The sequence below is a fragment of the Zootermopsis nevadensis genome, unplaced genomic scaffold (genome assembly GCF_977971745.1).
Source record: "Zootermopsis nevadensis isolate Lab colony 2312 unplaced genomic scaffold, Znev_1.0 Znev_ptg000016l, whole genome shotgun sequence".
NCBI lineage: Eukaryota > Metazoa > Arthropoda > Insecta > Blattodea > Termopsidae > Zootermopsis > Zootermopsis nevadensis.
The window spans coordinates 1,810,389-1,830,688 of record NW_028259148.1 but is presented as its reverse complement, the minus strand read 5'-3'; the positions used below and the strand labels follow the sequence as shown (position 1 = coordinate 1,830,688).

The window sequence follows — 20,300 nt, the reverse complement described above, 5'->3', positions numbered from 1 at the left end:
TTAAATCAATTATTTATATCAAACGCTTACGAAATGGAGCGAAAACTTTTATGGAAGGTTTCTGCAATGCGACGGTGTGGATTGGATTCATCTGACTCAGGTTAGGTTCGGGTGGCGTGTTCTTGTAGACGTGGTAATAAAACTTGGGGTTCTGTTAGAATTGGGGGATTTTTTTGTCCGGCTTAGAGACAGTTTAGTTCTCAAGAACAGGCTTTGCCCCGCTAAGTATGTAAAAACTAAGTTCCCGACCCCCTTTTTGTTCTAGAGAGAAGTGAAAATACTAAGCTGGAAGTTTGAAATATCAAATGTATTCCTGAGGTTAATTAATCATGTATTCGCCCATTCGCCTCTGTAGGATGGCGTGTCGACCTCAAAGTACGCTGATCCCGTAGTCTACGCTTGTACTGTGTGTGGTCTAACTAAGAGGATTATTGCCGCGATGATTTCAGCAGTTTCTGTTCAAAATTTCACTGCACACTGTAAAAAAAAAACAGCTTTAGTCCGATTACAGCGACGCGTAAGTACGTGCTTTTTCTTTAACGTCCGAGGTGGACTTAACACAAAGGTGAATTTAAAAGCTTTTCATCCGGCTTTGTTCTTAACAGAACTATAAAAATAATCACTTTTTTCTCAGTATTATTTAACATGTTCTACGATTCGAAGTCAAGGGATATCAGTATAGAATTTGAGTCAAAAATCTGAAAGGAAAGAAACAATTTGGGAGACCTAGGATTAGATGGAAGGATAATACTAAAATGGATCTTAAATTAATTTGGAAGGGAATTTGCGACAATAAACCTTTTGGTTTTCATAAAATGTGGGGAATTTGTTGACCATCATTTTATTAAGACAGTTTCTGTTCTGTGGATTTCTCTTTTTTTCGTAGGAGATTAAATTAAAATTTATTTAAATAAATTTCTTTATCATATTTGCGGTTTCTTAATTTATCCATTTCACCGACTTCTATATTCCTGTGAATGTATTTGAGAAGAATATGAGTCATTAATTATTTTCCTAAACTTCTGTATCTGAGGCCGCTGTGTTCCCAGGAGGACAGTGTTACTAATTGCATTGGAACTTTACATCAATTTATCTGGCAGCAACTACTCTGGTAGGGGCGCTATCATTAGGAAGCCATGTCTCACGGTTCACTTAATTAGCTTCCCAATTATTCGTTGGAGAATTTTATCTGTATTCGCCAAAGAAGAAAAAGAAGGAAGATTTCCAATATTACGTGTTTCTCCCGGGATCGATTAAGTTTATACGGACGGAATACAGTTATTATTTCGTCATTTTTAATTTCAAAGTTTTATAATCCTTGGTTTGTTAAATATTCCTTTATCGACTTGGTAATATTGCAATAGAATTCTTGTTTTATGCATTCCATTCGTTTAAATTGCTTTATAAATTAATTCTCTCGTAGACTGCACATTCATGTCTGACTAGAAGTAGACGTAAGTATGCAGTTTGACAAGTAAAATAATTAAAGATAGGTGTTTTTCAACAGGGACGGAGAAAATTAAATTTGGTTTGCACACTTCATAAATTTATATGAAAGTGTTTCTTCTCATTGGAAAGAATAAACGTGTTTTTTTTCCCCCCTTTAAATTGAATCATTGTGAAAAGATTGTAAATCATAAGCGAATAACTCGTTGAATGTTAATGGAACGAAATTTTGTTTTAATTTGAAATGAAGTTTCCGTAAACGTTGAGATGATGGTCTCGCCTCAGAGATGGCATTTGTTTCGTTAACCACAGCGAAATAATGTAAATGATGAAATCTGAAAGTCTGTAATGAAACGAAATGAGATTCAAGGGCTTACGTGACGCGCTTATTGTGTGATCAAAATACGCTGACTTCACGGAGATTAACCTCCTCATATGTCAGACAAGTTACGACTTTAGCGACATCTGAACGTATAAGCTCTGGTCCAGAGTACAAAGGGCTCTGGATAGAATTAGGGCGAATGTTTTACTGCGTAGCCCCAAATAAAAGCTGTTTAATTTAAAACGCAATCCTAATTACAAAAAAATATTTTAAAGCTTCGATGACATGTGTATTACAAGACAAACGAGTTTCTGACAAAAATTCGAATAAAAATCATTGCCTAGCGATCTAGACAGCAGTGACATTTAAAATTTAAGCTGAAGCAAATGCAAATAAGCATTTTTAACATTCATTTCGAGTCCATGGCCATTAATAACGTTCGTTTACGAATATCCAAAAATAACGTAACTTCACAATTTTGATAGCACTGAAAAGGTTTTGTAGTTTCTTTCATTTTATTTTTAGTGTAAATTGAATGTCACGTCGTTTTTAGTGGATCCAAACATTCCTTGTTTTTAAAGTCACTCGTAAGCAATGAGTTTCTATAGATGGGGGAAAAAAAAACAACTGAGAAGACGTACATATGAAATAACGAGAGGCTTCGAAGTTTCAAATCCCCCCCTGGGATACCCTCAACCCACCGACCACCGTCCCAATTACTTTTTGCTTGCTACCAACTCTATTAACGAAGTTTGTTAACAACTTTAAAGAATTTTTGATTGCATTTATGCCCCCGGTGACAGAATAACACATGGTAGGAAAAAAAATTCTTTAATTGGCAATTTAACTACTCCATTTTAATATAATGAGATAAATTTATTTTAACTTTTCTATGGAAATGTATATTCTACTCAGAGAACTTCGGTTTCAGTTATGTTTTGCCTCTCCAACTGACTAAATCTTCAGAATTTCGATTTAATTTTGTGTAAAGCAATTAGAAGGAGGCAGTGTTTGTTCTCCAGTCCATAATAAATTTTTTAGCATTCTGATAAACTTAAAAATTCCTTTCGGCCTTAATTAACGGGTAATTTGCTTTACGGATTTGTAATCAAGAAGTTCTTAGCAATAATGACTTATAATAAAAGTTTAAATCGTTTACGTACACACACTCAGAAAAAAAATCTATGACTGAAGACGTAAACCAGCGTGAGATTGTCCAGTGCTTGAAATTAAATTGGAAAATCTGTTTGCCCCGAGTTAATAAGACGCTAATTCCAAGTTTCCCTCACCATAAATACAAGGCTATTACTTTAAATAATATCGCTACAACTTTTGTTCTTATCCTTTTAAAGGAACTCCAGATAATGTGGTAATATAATTGACAAACAACATCTGTTTATGAGTATTTATTAACTCCGAAATAATTTAATTTATTTATATTAATGCTGTTTAAGGAAATAATCGCTGCTTATTCTGAGTTTTTTTAGAAACCCATCAATGCAGCTTGCCGACAAAATTCATAGTTATTGAGTGGCACATATAGTTACCATTGGGCAATTAAGGATCAGTCAGGAGACTGCGTGGTCCCCGGACTAGTCCTAAGCAATGTGACGAATGAAAGAAAACTCCTCTCGACCATCTAACCGAGATATCCAGGATTCGATATTACTATCGATTCCGTTGGCTGTGCTAAATCGAGAATCGAACAGCAAATCGTTTTGAATCGAAGAGTTAGTACTGTCATCTTCTTTAAGTCTAGAAATTAGTGGAAAATGGAGTTAGAAAAATTAGATTGGGTGTGTAGTGTAAGAAGCGTCTTAGTCTTTACTCTAAAAACTCTTTTTTTTAATATTTCAGGTATGATTAGTCCAAATTCTATATTTTCTGAATGCTATTTAAATCGATTATCGATATATACGACGTCTTAAAGCGAGACAAAACAAAAGAAGACTACCCCTACCCCTTCCCCTTCCTCTTCACGTACGACAGCGCCCTGAAACGAGCGTAAGTCTTTGTGTTCGAGAATGTTCCCGAACTCTCAGCCGAACTAAGACGAAGTTACCATGCATGATGCAATGTTCAGTGTTTGTAAGCGTTGTCTGACAACTTTTAGGTGGTTTATAATCGTGAAATAATATTTCATGGACGTGTGTTATGACATATAAAACGTTTGTAATTTCGGTAAAATGCAGTGTGACACGAATGTGAGCCGTGATGACCGAAGACTACTTCCTGTTTTTCTAACCTCAAATACTGACAACATGTGGGCCGGACTCAGGTATTGTGCAAAAGTCTAGCCTATGTTTCATAGACACATACAATTGCTTTCTCATGTACCCTGGTAACAAGAATGTAATTCTGCCGTTAGTTCTAAACCAAAGCATGTATCTCTTTATGTTATTTATATTGTTAAACAATAAATTAATATCATCATTATATACCAGCAGCCGGTGTGCCCCATTCGATTTAAATGAACGTGGCGTATTTGTGAACAGAATGTTGCATTCCTTCTCGAACATTCTTCTCGTGGAAATGTTTTTCTGTTGCTCGTGAACATTTAGCATCCTGATAAGGAAGTACTGAATAAAAAATAGTAGACCGACTGGTAACAATTTCCGGTGGATGCTTATATTTGAGAAATCGTGCACATGCGCACTACGTCTATTCTGTAACTCGTTCCTAACCAATAAATCTATATAAAAAAAGTCGCTTGTAATGCTGTATTAATTAGGGTTATGATTTAAATTGAACGTTCTGAACACGATAGGTTATGATTTGTTTTCCTGTAAACTACACGCGTATGTTGTTAGTTAAATATGCAACTTTGAGTTTTGCCTATGGATATCGGATTTTCACGTTCTTAATTCTGTGACTTGATACATTTTGTTAAGCTGGATTTATGGATGTGATGTTGAGTGGTTTGGATGTTTTATTGGGATTTAGCAGTACTTGTTATTTTTGCAGTATCCGTGTGTTGGTACAGCTCAATTCTGCTTGCCCAATTTGACTTTAAAATTGTCGAAATACAATAGCTAAACAATGGCTGCAAGTGATTTCCTTTTTGAAAGTAAACAACGATTTATGAATTTGTGGACAGGAGCTGCAGATGTCGACTGTTGTGGCTTTTTGGCTGTGTAGATCGTTTAACGTATTTCTGAACGCGTCTTTTTTTAACTTCTGTGCCAGATTTGACGCATTGTTAAAAATACATTACACATTTAATTAAGTGATGATTCAGCTTTTTTATCGTTATATTACAGTAAATCTCAGACTCATTCGCCTGTTATTCGTTTTAATGGTCATATTTATCACCGATATGAAATTATTTGCCTTTAGAAGCAAAATCCTTTAGTGTATCACTCAGAATAATACACGGGCGTGTAACAATTAGCATTCCTCTTCAACTACAGGGTGGGTGAGAAGTAAGTAGACATTAAATAATCGCTATGCATTGGAAATATAGAGGTTATAACCATCTCAATGCCTACTTACTTCCCACATACTCTGTATAATCTTTCTTCGTGTTATATACGGTTACGAAACTTGGTCTTACGTCCAAAGGGAACACTTTAAAGTGTTTTTTTTTGAGGATGAAGATGAAAAAAAAATAGTTTTCAGCTTTAGTCGCAAAATCTGAAAGCGACTATTTCTGATAAAGTAAGTGCGAGGATAATATTAAAATTTATCGTAATTAAACTGGGTTGGACTGTGATATATGAGGTTCTCACGGCGATTAAGATAACGATGTCGTTCCAGATTATGATGTAATGTAGACTCATAGGTAGATACCAACGTTTCGAATATACTGTCTCCTTCTTCAAGGCTAAAGACTTCAACTCAAGGTGTAGTCGAGTGGCTGGCTCGTGTGAGGAATATTTTTTTTTTGAAGTAACCAATAACCATGCTGTAAATTCTGTTGCTGTCTGGACCAGACCTATAGGTCGTCAGCTCGAATCCTTTTTCCATCTTCAGATGTGGTCATTCTCCCCTTGAGCACGGAAGATATACCGGGTCCCCCCCCCCTTCCTCCCTTCCCCCATATCGACTGTGATGCTTGGCTGCGTGTTGAATTTATGGATCATGGTTTGATATTGAGTAGCTATGATGCGTGGGGAGGGGGCCCCCTGGTCTCCACAATATGCACACATTTCGCTTGCGTAGCACAAAACGTAGAGCCAAACTTCCAGGAACTTTCTGGAGGGAGAAAGACGTATCACACTGCCTAATCGAAGTTTTCCTAAATGAAATATGTTTAAAATATGAAAAATATTTGCGAAGTATCACGAGAATAATCTTGCTGTCTGACTAAAGAGGTTTATATCCGGGTTACTGTCTTTTTATGCTGTTATCAGAGGTCGGGGCGGTCTGAATAAGTAAAAAAAAATCTGGACTTTGTCTCCCTGAAGATGGAAGTATAAATAACTCCCGAAACAGTTTTAGAACGCTTATATCATGGATAAGGTAATGATAACTCTCTCGCACCATCGTGTTTTATTATTTGATCTTATAATGGCGCTGATTAACGTTTGAATATTAACAAGGACAGAAATTCTCTATAAAGTTAGATCTAAACCCGTTCTTGTGTGGATGTGAAAGTTTGAAACTCAGTCTTTCGACCATGGAGAATAGCACAAGTTACGTCTTATAAACGTTGAACGCCCGAGAAGACGATGGTAAGATACATTTTAATATTATCAAAATTTTTATGTGTAAATTTGCAAGTGTTTTAAAACAGGGGGGTCTCAGGAAGACATTTGAAATAAGTGAATTGTACAGGCCACCTAGCATAGCGAGGATAGTGAAATATGGAAGGCTCCGATGGGCTGGACGTGTGGCACGAATGGGTGGGAGACAAAGGGTGCATACAGAGTTTTGATGGGGAATCCTGGAAAACGACCCTTGGATAGATCAAGAAGGAGATGGGAGGATAATATCAAGATGGATCTTAGGGAGGCGGGCTGTGAGGTTGGAAAATGGATCGAGTTGGCTCTGGATCGTGGTTTTGGCAAAAAAAAAGAGAAGAGATTAGGCAGTTTGGAGCCCGTGAGTTCTGACTTTACTAGAAGTAAATTTATACTGGTAACCTTACTTCAGGCTTCACAACCTGTTGTAGCAAAGAACGGCAGATAGCTGGCACATACCAACTTCATCTGCAAGTTTTATTTTACTGACCGAGCTGAATTATGGCGACGAGCGAATTAAACCTGGCTGCATTCTGACTTGGATCTGTGGTTTGTTCCCATCATAACGCGATAAATTGTCTCCCGCGTACAGTTGTCAGGAGAATAAAGCGAGGACTATTCCCTTCCTTTAAGTGGATTGCTCTTATGATTTATTCCTCAACCCATAAGAGAATAAATTTTAAGGCTGTACGTATTCCAAGACATTCTACAACCGCATATGGCCGACATTTAAAAAAAAAAAATTGTAAAATTTGTCTTACTGAAACTTATCTTATGACTGATAATGTTCAAATTATTAAAATCAAACGTTATATTGATTATGATGATCTTATAATATGTATTAGCGCTGATGCGCACAAATTGGTTACCGGGTTGTGATTTAAAATGATAAAATTATTCATTTGATAAAAGTCTTACGTAACATGTCTTGGCATCGGCTGTCAATGATGAGTCATTATTATTTTTTACCAGAACCCGGATTACAATTTATGAAAAGCCTTGTTATTGACAATATTCTACAAACTTTGCATCCAGACTGATTTTTTCCCTCCAAGGGCCGCATCAGACCAGTGGGCAATACTTTACGCACCCCTGGACTCTGTTGATACATATAATTATTCTTTAAATTAAATTTTATAAAGACGGTATTACCCAAAACCTACCACCATTACTCAGCTTGGTCAAAATGCTTGTAAGTAAATATAAAACTCGATAGATCGCTTTATGCATTAAAGCTAATATGGTCTGGCAATTGTAAAATAAGGCGAGGGAAGTAGAGAGGACGGGGGAGAATTTTATATTATAGAATGTGTTTATTTCATCTGATTTTCGTAAATGGATCTGATTTTATGACGCAATTTTATATTAATTTGTGTTAATTGAAATTTATCAGTCATGACACTGACTGCTGTGGAGGATCGATCCAGAGGCTTTGCTTATCGCTAGTCAATTCTTGTCACAGTTATTGCTAAAGTTGTTTTAGTGACATTGACATGAAACAGGGGCGTCAATTATCGTCGTGTTCCAGACGGGGTGTTTATAGATTAAAAAAAGATCGCCAACATTATTGCGTTACCTTCCATCTCTATTGTATTAAAATTAATTATTTAGTGTTCTGTCTGACGACAGGTCCATATGAACAGGATCCTTCCATCCTTTTCTCTTCTCGGACTGGGACCTGTTCATATACGTTCTTGGCAGATGATCCAGAAGTGGTTTGCCATTGCCTTCTTCTGTGTGTGAATGGAGTAATTGTTGGGATGCCACGGAGAAACCGGGGAAGCCCCCGGAGGAAAACTCCGTGTTGCCTAGACCACGGCCTTGCCCAACACAAGTTATAAATTCGGGCACCGCCGGCAATCGAACCCGAGACCCCAGGATTACAAGACCAGCGTTCTAACCGCTAGACCACCGTGGCGTGTTCTCTATTGTATATAAACAATAATGTAAAAATCCTGTGTTTTGTAGCTGTTACGTTGTAAATTGTTTAATGTTGACATAATTCCATTGAACACAGTTGTACTTGGAACCTTAGGTTTAACAATGTTCAGAAAAACTTGCCTAAAATGGGACTCAAGACACTGGACTATATAAACCACGCAGGCAATATGGTAGCTGATTTTATTTTTACGCGACACAAAATATCAAATTAATTACTTGTGACTGTAAATGTGTTCCATGTCACATGTCCCATTGATGTTAGAACCTGAGTTGTTAAAGGGATAGTCGGTTCCATGAGTTCATACACGAACAGAATTTCCAGTACATTTGCTCGTACGTGCTTTGGAACGTACGCATTCAGCGCGCGACCAGATGGAAAGTTATATTTGCATGCGATCATCGACAGTTCATTGATCGATCGATGGACTGTGACAGTCGATAATGAGTATCGTACTGCTTTGTACTTGGCTCTGAGGTTAGGTTAGGTTTACTCACAACGGAAGACAATGTTTGACTACACGGTGCATTCCAACAATGTCAAAATCCTCTCATTTCTGGGCCCAATAATGCTCGTACTTCCACGTTATTATTACCATCTGCCCTCTGAGGTAAGTCTTACAGCTTTGCTATGTTTTTCGCAACGCATTGAATCCATTATTGTCACTGTCTACGCGGAGGAAATGTTTTCGCGTGGTGAAACTTTGTACTGAAGAAACGTGATAGATATTCTTAAGAGCGTATGAACCATATACTGGATGTAAATTCTCATTATTCTTACTATAATTTTTCTCCTGGTTTTTGCAGTCAAGTAAATTGGCAGTTAACCTCGGCTCTGAATGTTCATTGAACGTTCTTCACCCTTTCAAAAAAAAAAAAAAAAAAAAAAAAGTTGACTGAGCTATATTCATGACGAAACTTTCCTTTTTTATTCCCTTAGTATCTGTGAGAGCTTATTCTATTTTCTCTGGCTACTTTGTGAGTAATTTCGGGCCTCGTTTTATACCTAAAAACCGGTTGCAGCTAGGGTTCGCTTTAAAGGGGAACTTCTACACCAAGATTTTACATTCAAGTAATGAACGATGATAAATATTACGATTCTATAAGGAGTTGTGAATTTCTTGACAGATCGAATACCTGTTAGCTTGTTTCATTGTTGGAATGAAATGTTATAGAATCCGTACGTGAATTGACACAAATGTTTTCGTCTGTATTGAGCATATCAAAATCATTATGACGAACACTTGTAAGAAGGGAGTACAATATAAATATTCCTATAACAATGGACTTGAAATACGCTCAGAATATTCTACGTTATTTTTCTGACAATCATTTACGAATGTAAGTTAATGATTTGGCGTCACATTTACAGAGATGTTTTTCATATGTACAGTTTTAAAATCTGTTTATATGGAAGACGGTCACTCCACTCCCTCTCGATAACGTAATAATTGGACCCCCCACAGAAGTGATCAATAACCAACTCAACACAGAGAACGCCCATTTGTTTCAGAGCTGTGATTCAGCAGCTGACCGTGAAATCAAACGACGAACAAAATATGAAAGGCAATGAATTTGCTTTCAAAACAACCCAAGGGTTCGGTTTGACAGCGAAATTGAATCATAAAACCAAGCAAACAAATTGCTATTGATCGTCGAAGCTCGCATTTAGCCTATTGTAGTTCGATCTTTGACCTCGTACGGAAGCTTCGTACTGCAATGAGGCCTAAAATATTTCTTAATTAAAAATATCTCAGATTTGTCAGATTTTAAAAAAACTTACGTTGTCTTCTGTTACAAATTGACCGACGTTTCGGAGACGAGCACCCTGATGATGACATAATTAAGCACCCCTTAAACGTCGGTAAACGGTATGCGATTAGGCTATCAAGCTACAGTACGCGACTATAATCTTGAGGCTTGCAAGGAATGCACCGAGTCTCAAGATTACAGTCGCCGACTATACATGGCGTTGTATCGCAGAAGATATTTTCAAAAGCGAATGAATTTTATTCCAAATAAGGATATAATGCAAACTGTAAACTGAATTATATTTTTGACATAGGTAGTAGGAGACGATTGTATTTTAAGATCTGCGTAATTTTCCACCGAGTTCAAATTACAGAGGCCCAGTTGTGAAATTTAATATACAGGGTGATATAAAATGTTTATGAGCATGTTGGAGGCAAATTTGAGCTTATCGTGATAATTAATCACTCCAGCCGGCGGGCCCTTGTGCGTTTTTGAGCCAGGATTAATGTTACTGGGCGTCTAATTAACGTTGGGACCTGCCTATCTGGCAATCCCGACTGGAAACGAACGATTCTCGACCGAAAATCCTCTTGCATTATTGTTCTTAATACTGCATTACAAGTTTCTCTCTGCGCAGTTGTTAAACACGTACTTTTCTTTATGAAATAAAGAAATAAATACAGACAGACTTGACATTACGATATCACCATTATGTATCTGCGTGTGTTCGTGATTCGTCGCTTTAAATTCAGCCAGATGATCGATATTCACGAAATTTGGTATGATTCTTGTGGTATTTGACGCCATATTTTTTTAATTCCATGCAGTAGATGATAAAATTTTTGCGGAATATCGAATTTATGAGGTGGGAGATACATTATGGCCACTTAAATTAAAGTTAATTTAATTGTTACATACTCATTAACTTACTTTTAACATTCTATTATAATTTGCTTACGTATTCAATATAAATACAAATTAAACTTTAAAGACTTCTATTTTATTTAATATATATGTAGCCCAGAACCTTTTTTTTTTAAATATACTCATAAAACACAGCTGTTATGTCCCGAAATGTAATTTCCACACACGATTCGAATTATTTCTGCCAGATGGCGCTTTAATTAACTGCGCTTGGTGCCTTCTAACCAAATGGGGTTTATTAAATAACCACAACTCCCATGGATTGTGAGCTTACTCTTTTATATTCCACGCCACGCCCTGTAAAAATTATTCTGCGTCGAACCGTGCAATTTTGTTTATACAATGTAGTGGTTAATATTTATTATTAACTTTAGAGTTTTCATAATATCAGCGTGCTATATAAAGGCCTGTTTAGAAATTTTATAGGTATTAAGTTTTTATTGATTTCAGGCTCAATAATCTTGTGGTATTTGAAGGAATCCCTGTCGCCACTTTGCATTGTTGTAACAATGTGAACCGCGATCAATGTTGGAGCTCGCTGTTGAAACATTGTGACTCGATGTCATTGTTGCAATATTGTATTTCGATAAAAATAACAACGTTGGATCATGTTGGTGCAACACTGACCTAGGATACCATTTTTCTTTGACGTAAATACGTCTATATTTTAGGGTCAGTGTCATTCGGCAAAAATGTGTTACGAAAAAGTGTAACTTCATTGTTATGTTACCTAGGAAACCTCATCTGTTTACTTAACATTGTTGTTACCTAGGAAACGTTACATTACATTTCATTACAATACATTCAGCTATCACAGACCCATCTTAAGCGTAACTAATTCAAGTTAAATAAGCAAAGTCTTAATCAAACTTTACTCAATTGTAAAGCATGTATAAGGGAAATATTTAGAATAAAGCCAATATATAAACTTCCTTTCCGTATAGACGTATTTACGTCAGATTCTCCGGAACCGTAGTTTCACTATCAATTTTCTATTTCATATGTTGCTTATCTGACGTCATCACACATCAACTGTGTATTAAATCACTGCCCCATTGTTATAATTTATATTTCATTGTATCGATCAGAGCCAGCTTTCTCTACAATATGTAATGTTCTTCCCTAGATCTCGTTGATTTTATCAGTTACTTACTTGTGCGTGTTTGTGTGTCCTCGTGAAAGGGATTTTATTTCAGACGCCACTAAGTTGTTTTCTGAAGTAAATGATCTTCCGAGCTCCATAAGTTTTAATAACAGTCAAAACCATTCTCTGGACCAATTCGATTTCCTGGAAATGGAAAATAATCGTCCCGAACTGCGCAATGCGTGTTTCATTATCCAGAGCGCTCTCTATCAACCCCCTCCCCCTCCCACCCCCTAACCCAGGGTCGCATTCTGGACTCGAATTCCTCTGATGTTCTGTGATGCGAATTTTGAAAGCAAAATTGAGGCAACTCGTGGAATTATTTGGGCACATTATTGTCATTACTCGACCCCCTCCCCCCCCAAAAAAAGGGGGGGCAAAATTTAGTAAAATTATGGTTGTTCAACAGACGCACAGTATCACCGTGACTTTTACAGGAATCCGCGCAGGTCACATGATGTCGTAACCTGTTCCGCGCCAGACCGTCAATTGTCTTCGCGCCATTTTTTCTTTCGTGGATTTAATATAATTCGATTTTGGGGGAAATAGGACACGAAACAACAATGGTGTTTTGTGACGTTTCGACGACTCCGTATCACGCCATGATTTATACCTGTTGATATTTCATTTAAATATCCGTTCTTGGAGAATTAATTTGAGCCGGAAAACGAACGAGAAGTGGAAATTTTATTAATATTTTCCGTCAAATCACAATTTTTAATAAGATAATAAAATATAAAATATTTGAAATATCATTTCACGTTCCGCATCGAATGATCGATTTACAAATTGGAATGATATTTTAAATATTTTATATTTTATTATCTTATTAAAAATTGTGATTTGACGGAAAATATTAAAATATTAACCTAATTCACAATATGACGCAAATATACTACCTTATGGAAATTTTATGTAATCTTATAGCGAATAAAAACACATTCTGTTAATAAAGCATTGTGCCACGGTGGTCTAGCGGTTAGAAGGCTGGCCTTGTAATCCTGGGGTCTCGGGTTCCATTCTCGGCGGTGCCCGAATTTATAACTTGTGTTGGGCAAGGCCGTGGTCTAGGCAACACGGAGTTTTCCTCCGTGGCATCCCAACAATTACTCCATTCACACACAGAAGAAGGCAATGGCAAACCACTTCTGGATCATCTGCCAAGAACGTATATGAACAGGTCCCAGTCCGAGAAAAGGATGGAAGGATCCTGTTCATATGGACCTGTCGTCAGACAGAACACTAAATAAATAAAACACAATTATCTGGTTTTTAAGATACGTACCGTGCGACTAATTAGGTCTGTGATATATCAGGAAAGTACATCAAATTATTCGATTTGTTTAATGACGCATATATTCGTTGCCGTTGGGCTTAGAAGCAGCTCTAGTCGTTATTAGAGTACGACTGAGTTTATTTTAATTTGTATTGTTATCCCTGAAGTGGCCCGGGGTTAATGATAACAATAACTGAACGCTGTTTTGAAAACACTTTGTTTCCGGGGGGGGGGGGGGGGAGAACGCAACATTATAATTAAATTCTGTTCATACCCCATGGCCTTGTCCTAACAAAACACACTTTTATATGAGAACTGCCTCATTTTTATTTTGCATGTTTTACGTAGAATATTTCCACAGGGTATTTACTATGGAGCAGTGATACGCCCTGTGTTATTTTTGTGAAAAGTCTTTCATAGCTGTTAGGGGTGGACTCATTTATGGACATGGTATTCATCTGTATTTACCACACGCGTAGTAAATCCATTTGCTGCTAAGACATTTCAATTTTTATTAATATACGAGCGTGTTTTCATATTCCTGAGTGTAAACTCCACCGTTATCTGCCCTTCAAAATATTACGTTTTGAAGGACAGACGGACAGAAATTTGACATTCGTAAAATCACAGAAACGTACGTGCGTGTTGTAGTTATGAGAAGACGATATTTTGTGAACGTGGCGTTCGCCTATTTAATGATGATAAGTGTTGCTTAAACAGCTGACAAATATTGCGTATGAATAGAAATAATCCCTATATTAATTGTTTCATGGTCCCGTGCAGATATTTAGTGGACTTGTAATGAAATCAATTATACTTAACTCTAACCGCGGACTATCAATTTACATTACCACCACACAGGTAAAATATTACGTATTCAGCGTATCTCCACAAAGCGATGATAACAAAACCAGTTACGACAACTGGTCTGGACCTGAGCATGTGTTCACAGTTTCTGTTGTTATTTGTACTGATCTGTACACAAAAATTGCCCTCGTCTCTTATTCCCAAGTGGCTTTCATTCATTGGCTGTTTTTGGGTTTATATTTGAATAGGCGTTTCCTAAAACTTTTGCAAACACAAAATTGGTAATTTTTCCAGGACATCCAATTCAATAATTTTTAGAATTATTTTAATTTATAGGTTCGTATTACACTCTTATAACTTATAGTAACCTGCCACGGTGGTCTAGCTTTTAGAACGCTGACCTTGTAATCCTGGGGTCTCGGGTTCGATTCCCGGCGGTGCCCGAATTTATAACTTGTGTTGGGCAAGGCCGTGGTCTAGGCAACACGGAGTTTTCCTCCGTGGCATCCCAACAATTACTCCATTCACACACAGAAGAAGGCAATGGCAAACCACTTCTGGATCATCTGCCAAGAACGTATATGAACAGGCCCCAGTCCGAGAAGAGGATGGAAGGATCCTGTTCATATGGACCTGTCGTCAGACAGAACACTAAATAATAATAAGATGAGGTGGTCTAGCTGTTAGAACGCTGGCCTTGTAATCCTGGGGTCTCGGGTTCGATTCCCGGCGGTGCCCGAATTTATAACTTGTGTTGGGCAAGGCCGTGGTCTAGGCAACACGGAGTTTTCCTCCGTGGCATCCCAACAATTACTCCACTCACACACAGAAGAAGGCAATGGCAAACCACTTCTGGATCATCTGCCAAGAACGTATATGAACAGGTCCCAGTCCGAGAAAAGGATGGAAGGATCCTGTTCTGTCTTGGTGTTTTAGAAAAGCATTCTGAGTACAATATTTTATCTTAAGAGACAGGAAGATTAAGAAAAATGTCTTAACAGGTAGTTTAATAATTTTTGATTTTCGCCTATCATTGTAATCATCATCATCAAATGAAATGTTACATGACTCTGGGATGTAACAGGCATGGGATAAATGATAAATTCTTTCAGACGTAAAATCTGCATGAGGGAGACTACTTTGGAGAAGACACAGATGGGAGGATAATATTAAAAATATGATCATAAAGTAATAGGATTTGTGATTGAATCGATTTGATACGTTCCGAGACTAATAGCCGTCTATTGTGATGAATATTATGATATAGTGTTCCAAGTCGACTCTGCTACCACGAATGCACGCGAATGTCTGCTCATGTAATTCAAACAAAAGCACAGACTGGATTAAATGTAATGGGATTTAACTGGCTCTAGATATGGTCCATTCATCGCCGGATCATGCACTTATTAAGTTGTGTTGTGTTTATTTTTGCATTCTGTTTCAACAGAAGCAGGGAAAAGTTCGTAGAAATGTAAAGGTTTTGTTCCTTGTGTGAACATAGAAATTTTTCCTGATTGCGTCGTACAGATAACAAAGAGTCGCCATGTTGTGGCACCAAATCGCCGGTTTCATATGGAGACCACGAATATTGAGTGCACCGTTCTATTGATCTAAGACTGTCCATAAAAAAACACGCTCGAGTGTGTTCTGTTGGATGCTGTGTTCAAGCCAGAGGTCTTAAGATCAAAAGTTACTGAAAGGAAGTTCAACCAGAATAAAAAAAAAATTCCGCTACTCTCTTGTTATCTCTCTGGCAAATGAATGTGTTTATGAATATTAAATGAGACGGATGTAATTAAGTTTCTCTTCATGGACCGAGGTCTGTCTTCGGTAGCTAATAGTAACTCTGCAGTTCGAAAAATTTCTCATCGTCTTAACGACACCGGCTCAGTACGTACAAGAATCTAAGCTGGTTTAATCCAATTCACTTCGTTACAGGGGATTAGAAATATGTACTCTTTGGAGTACAGTGACATTCCAGGGGGTGTTTATTTTTCACTTCACGTAGGCCGTTGTTTCACTGTCATCAGAGGTCACTGTTGAGTGACTGTGTTCTAACAGTGACCTCGGTACCTCATTGTTACGCCGCGCTGGTTGCATATCTCGTAGGAAACCCGACAGAAGACAGACATATTTCGCACACGTCATGAGATTATAGAAATATCATTTAATATATTTTTCGCTTCTGAGAACTGGGTGTTTCGTGAATTGGTAATATTAAACGCGGGTTTCTTCGAAATCTTATCGCGAATTGATGCAAGCAAATGCTTGTGTTATAATACCTGTTGTCTTGTGATTTCTTTCTTACTTAAGCGATTTTAAATGTACAAGACGAAATGGCCTCTTCATAACTTTTGCTTTTAATATAAATTCCGAGTGTTAATATACTACGTATATTTGCAACAGGTAGACGGACGGACGAACATGAGAATCGTTTCAACGGGTTCATCTTTTGTCGCGTGTCTCCGGATTTTAATAATGTCTGAAATATTTCCTGAGGCACTTCTGACACTCGCTTCTTTGAAGAATGCCGAGAGTTGTTTGCAAGCGTCGAGATGTACAAACGCAGATTCCGTAATTCGACGAGAAATGTCATATTGCAAGAAAGGCCCGAGTCCGCTAATTTAATTTTTACGTAATTTTGAAATTTTTGAGCAAGCTTCCGTCGATAATACGACATTGAATCTTTAATTTCTCCTTACTTTTCCGGCTTTAACAGATGTCTCATCCAAAATACCATTCCGGAAGCCTTTTAAAGTAAACTGCCTTCAAAATATTAGCGCAAGTCATGAAGATGTTGATCTTCTGGTTTGTAATGTGGTACGGACTTACATGTACCCACAAGCCCACACCTCATTACTACTCACGAGGCCAACGACAACATATTTACGTAAGGACAGATGGGAGGATATTATTAAAATGGATCTTGGGGTCCTATGTCGGACTGCTTGTGCGAAATTAATAGGTTTATGTAGCTCAGGTAACAGAAATGTAACTGAGTCGTGAAATATTTTTATATAAGTCACAGAAGTGCAGACCCTTTTAATGTAATTGAAAGTTGTTGATATGCACGTTTTTCGTCAGAGCTGTAACAGAAAAACTTTAGTCCGGAGACGATGTTGATAATGTGAATGGAATAAGCGAGTGCATTGTGAATATGATTGATTCTGAAGCGGTTTCTGTTTTAGTAGATTGAATGTTCTTTAACCAAATTGAATTCTGTAAACTCCGCTAGATATCAGCGTCGTTGCTGTAAAACACTTGTTAAATAACAGAGAAGCCACCTCCTATTCGTAACATAAGTAATTAAATTAAATTAAATTAAATAAATCTCCTTAAAAATCGTAAAAAGTTGAATGAAAATAAAATTAGTGATGAGTGATTAATTAATTACTCCTTCGTAATGAGCGAAATAATTACATTGTTAAAAGCGATTTATTCCATTTTCGGTGGGTTTACGTCCTGTCTCTTTTCATCGGTCATGTCATCCCTGCAGCAGGACACGTAATTCGTTGTCGAAACATATTTAAAATTTATTTTCCGACATGGCTTTGTATCAGCGTTAAATAGAATTACTCAACTTCAGAGTTATACATTTCTCTTCATGTGGTGGGGATTAGTAAGGCTTGTTATCTTTACTACTGTCCGAATCTGTTAACTGCGTTTTAACTTAACGCAATTTAACCACGATATTTCAGGTCGGAGCCCTTGTCAAACGATTATAACAGGCAGCGACATAGACCTGAAACGTCTTTAGTCGGAAACGCTGAAAAATCTTTAAGGAAAATTTCATGGTACCGTACGATCAATTTCCAAGAAAATTCTGATGAAAACGTTCGACTTAGGTACATGAGTATGGCATCAAGGAACTGAGAGGATTTGATCCTGGATTTTTAAATCTGAGATCGACTTTTGTATTAGTAGTGCGTGGACCCTAGTGCCTGAGGTAGGAAGCCGAGACGCCCCTAGGGATTTCTGTTGTAGGACCATAGGTCCACGGGCCCAACAGGAAATTGCGAGCAGATGAAATTGTCTTAGCGACGGAGCAAATAATGGAGAGACGGGCTTGTCCCTAGGGACACGACGAGGTGACAGGATCGAGACTGGTCTCTCTCCTGTGATTCAGTTGGGAGACAACACAGCAAGGAGAAAGATTTGCTTCTTCGGAGTCTGCTAATTACCCAGACTAGTTAGACTGAAAGTCATCTCTCGTGCTTTGATGGATCACAATGAACCGGAATCAGAGATAATTTTGTTGGAGGCGGACGAAAATCTTATATATTTTATGAACTTCGCGCGTGAAACGCGTTGATAATTAAAGAAAATATTCTCGATTATATGCTTGTAGGTGAAAGGTCTCTTTTGAGGATAAAACATTTTGTAACCGACTGTACAACGTCTTCGTGTGCCGAAAAAAATACACAAATTCCATGACGACAGAAACAATAACCTTAATGGAACAGGTTAGGTTAGGTTTTCGTACAATCCCTGAAGCCTGCTAGTGCTGATAACATGGAAGTTCAAACGCTTTTCGTTTAATTTAATGAAATAGATTCATAGCGACTAAAAAAGGCCGAGACGGCATTGCACTCAACTTGTATTCCAGAGGTACGGTACTCAAATCGTGGTCCGAATACCTCAGGTAGCATTGTTTTTCCTCAGGAAGAATATCAGAAATTCTTCCTTCCTAGTCCATTACAATTCACCGAATCTGGTGACATTTCAGGTTGTTGCGTCATGTAATCTGGTAGAAATTTACCGGACAGAGGCGATCACCTTGATGATGGAGGCAGCAGGGGCCTCTGAAACATTGGTAAACGTTTACCAGATTACACTGCAGAACCTTTCCATACAATCTTGTGAGTTACTGATCGTCAAAGCAGCTGGTACATATAGTTACCGCTCGGGTTTATGGGGGTTTATATGTTACCAGATCCTCCTCGTGTCGGATGGCGTGTTCTGAGGAGTTTTCTCTGACCCTTGACCGCTGATGTTTGCATCAACTGTTTCACGGGGTCAAAGGAGGTTATCTCCATACGAGAAATTTGTTCGGTGATTAATGATCTTGTGGCGGAAGTTGTTAAACCCGGCCGTGTTGAATGACATCTTCTTACAGCTCCAGGTATTCATCCGCCTAACAGAGTGGGGTGATGGATGGTGACGTAAGAAAACACACTAAATCCTCCGGCACAATATGGACCATGCTTGCTGATCCTTGGCGCTCAGGGCATTAATTTGCAATATTCGTAATAAATTGATTTGTTTACCACGCCGTCATTTTCCAGCACACAGCAGCATCCCTGATGCAAACTAAGGAGACATTAAAAACAATTCTAATCCTGCTCAATTGTGCGTACCGAAAGAGAAAAGTATATAATTATAATCGAATTGGAAATTCGTAATTTATAATTTTAACCGAGTATTGTTAGAACAGTCAAATGAAGAAAGTGGAGTGGGCGGAACATGTAGCACGCATACGTATAACGGAAAACGCAAAGTTTTGGTCCGAAGGAACTGAAGGGAAAATTCCCTTTGGGCAAAACAGACGCAGATGGGAGGATAATGTTAAGATGGATCTTGATGAAATATGGCGAGGTTTTGGACTGGATTCGTCAGCTAGCCTAAAGGTTCTTGACAAAGTCGCGTATTTTCGTACACTCGTTCTTATTTTAGTTTAAAAACTCTGAACGTTTCGGATACTATCTCTGCTTCCATCATCAGGTGAAAGTGTACTATCTAATTCCGAGATAGTTTTATTTAAATTTTACAAATAAAAATATATTTCATTATTATTAAATGACTATCAACGCAATACACAAGACAGGATATCATTAAAAAAACTTTTTTTTTCCTTAATTTAAATGTGGTGACGGAGATACGTTGTGGTCTAATGGGTAAAAGTCGCATCATTTAAAGCAGTGCCAAAGTTATTATCAGTAAAATTTGATGATTCACCCCTCTTTTTTTTTTGTAAAACGCGTTGCATTTTTGAGAGAATCTCATTTTGTT

General features: G+C 37.6%; 1 protein-coding gene across 3 annotated transcripts in view; it reads left to right on the top strand.

The window, feature by feature from the left end:
* The first annotated feature begins 3,780 nt into the window (after nt 1–3,780).
* Nucleotides 3,781–20,300, top strand: part of LOC110831723 (protein O-linked-mannose beta-1,2-N-acetylglucosaminyltransferase 1) — a 54,383-nt gene continuing 37,863 nt past the window's right edge. For 2 of the 3 annotated variants that reach the window (XM_022068041.2, XM_022068040.2), the window contains exon 1: nt 3,782–4,046. The gene's annotated coding sequence lies outside the window, so the exon portion shown is untranslated. Of the gene's footprint in view, nt 4,047–20,300 lie in introns of all 3 variants that reach the window. The other variant, XR_002543679.2, reaches the window with a different exon arrangement.